Source organism: Nicotiana tabacum, chromosome 15, assembly GCF_000715075.1.
Source record: "Nicotiana tabacum cultivar K326 chromosome 15, ASM71507v2, whole genome shotgun sequence".
In the NCBI taxonomy this organism is placed as follows: Eukaryota; Viridiplantae; Streptophyta; class Magnoliopsida; order Solanales; family Solanaceae; genus Nicotiana; species Nicotiana tabacum.
This window is the reverse complement of record NC_134094.1, coordinates 7,362,137-7,365,011: the sequence shown is the minus strand read 5'-3', so window position 1 is coordinate 7,365,011 and position 2,875 is coordinate 7,362,137.

Genomic DNA, 2,875 nt, shown 5'->3' with positions numbered 1-2,875 from the left:
AACTACGTCCGATTGACCCTAAATTATGCACACAAGTCATATTCAACATTAAGGACCTACTCCAACTTCCAGAATCGGAATCCGACCCCGATAATAAAATATTTTCACTACCGGTCCAAATCTCCAAAAATTCGACTTTCGCCATTTCAAGCCTAAATAAGCTACAGAGCTCCAAAACACAATCCGGACACGCCCCTAAGTCCAAAATCACCCAACGGAGCTAAAGTAACCGGCGAAACTCCATTCCGAAGTCGTCTTCACACAGTTCCAACTACGGCCAAAATCATAAGACTTAAGTGTAAGTTTTAGGGACTAAGTGTCCCAAAACACTGCAAAAACCAAAACGAAGACTCCCAACAGGTCACATAAGCAGGGAAAGACATGGGGGAAATAATAATTAGGGGATCGGGGCTATTACTCTCAAAACGACTGGCCGGGTCGTTATAGAATACTTACCCAGTTTGAACTTGTGAAAAACTCATTGAAATCGCCCAAATTCGAGACATAAAACTCAAAAAATGAATAAAAATGGCAAACTTCCAATTTTAAGCATTATGTCCAGCATTTTCACATTTGCGAGCTCGCATTGGCGAGACAAAGCTCGAATTTGCATAACTAGGCTTCCAGGCGAAATTTCGCATCTGCGGATTTTTCAGTCGCATATGCGACATCGCAGAAGCGATACGCGAGCCGTAGAAGCGACCCTTCTGCACGTGCGATCGCTGGACTGCAGAAGCGGTATCGCACTTGCGATCAAAGCTATGCAGAAGTGTAGCTTCCTTCCCAGCCTCAACGTCCCATAAGCGGCACTGCCTCCGTAGAAGAGACTACGCCCCTGTGGCCGAAATTGCGCAGGTGCGACGTACCAGAACCAGACATGTGTTCTTGACCAAAAATGGTCTGAAACTCTTCCGAAACTCACCTGAGCCCCCCAGGACCTCTTCGAATATTACAACAAGTTTCGTAACATAATACGGACTTATTCGGGGTCTCAAATCATGTCAAACAACGTCGAAATTACAATTTGCGCGTCGATTTGGACTTATGAGTTTAAAATTTCCAAATTCTAAAACTCGCGTTGAAACATGCATAATCAATCCGGAATAACCTCAAATTTTGCATGTAAGTCCCAAATGACATAACAGAGTTGTTTCAACCCTCAGAATCTCAATCCGAGTCTGATGTCAATAAAGTCAAATTTACGGTCAAAATTTGGAAATCTTTAACTTTTAGATTTCTAGTTTCCAACAAATGGCAATACTTCTAGCTAGGGACTTCCGAATTTGATTTCGGGCATACGCCCTAGTCTCAAATCACGATACAGACCTACCAGGACCGTCAGAATACTGATCTGGGTCCGTTTGCTCAAACAATTGACCGAAGGCAACTCATATGAGTTTTAATGCACTTTTTCACATTTTTATCAACTTTTCACATAAACGTTTTCAGGAAAAATATACGGATCACGCACGCAAGTCGAGGGGTGCTGATTGCTTCTATTCAAGGTCTCGGAATATAGAAATTAATGTTTAAAATTAAAGATGACATATTAGGTCATCACAAAAATACATTTGAAGAATGAGTCCATTACTCAAATGGTCACTCAACTATCTGAGATTATCTACTAAAGTCATATTTCTTTTTTTTGTAACAGCAAAGTTACTCTACTATACTTATAGCACTCATAAGGTCCCTCAACTAAATTTCTCAAACCATTGATTGCCAAATACTTATTTTACCCTCTAAATTATCAACTCTTGTCTTCTTTTTATTTTTTTAACTTTTTAATATTATGATTTTTTTTCTCTTTTGAATTTATATTATGGACTAACCTATTGAATAAATAAATTTTATTTATAAATTAGAAAAACAAAAATAGTGTTTAAGCATATATAATGTTGGAATAATAAAAAAGTGAGCATAGTAAAAAAATAATTAGAACAGTTTGTTCATAATAATAATTTTGATATTAACAATAAAATCTCAAAATTTTATTTACACAATAGAGAATGAAATAAAAGATTAAATATAAATTCTATACACGTAATATAAAAATAATTCTTTAAAATAAATTTTTTTTATAATATACATTATATTCTAAAATAATTATGCTCAACTATATTATTATTCCAACATTATATATGCTAGAAAAATAATTGTTTATTTTTTTTTTATAAAGAAAAAATAATAAAAAAAAAAGAAGTCCATAATGTATATTAAAAAGAGAAAAAAATATAATATTAAAAAAGTTAAAAAGAAAAAAGAAATAAAATAAAAGTTAATAATTTCGAGGATAAAATAGGTATTTGACAATAAACATTTTGAGAAATCTAGGCATATTTATGTGACTTTTCTATTACAAACAAAAGAAAAATGACTTTACAAGATAATTTCATATAGTTGAGTGACCATTTAAGTAATGGACTCTTTGAAGAATGGTACTATAAGATCCTTTCCTGCTTCTACATGTGATTTTTAATTCGCTTTCTAATTGCATATTCTTCCTTCTATGTGTGGTTAAACAATATAGGAAAATAAAACATGACTCTTGACCAATAATACCTTTTATAATTATTACTATTTTAATTTAATTCTCACATATTTACATCTTCTTTTCTTATTTTCAAAAATGGAATGAGATGAAGATGTTCGCCTACAAGATTGTTAGACATCAAAGAAGAGAAGCTTTTAATTTCTGAAAGAGGACCAATTACCCCTTATGGTTTGTTGTTTTCTTATCTTCTATTAGTTTAAAACATGACACACACACACGTTATGATGCTCCTGCAATTTTTATTTCTAGCTTAAACTTCCCTCTAAAATTAAATTTATTATTTAATTAGCTTAATTATATCTCATACACAATATTATAATT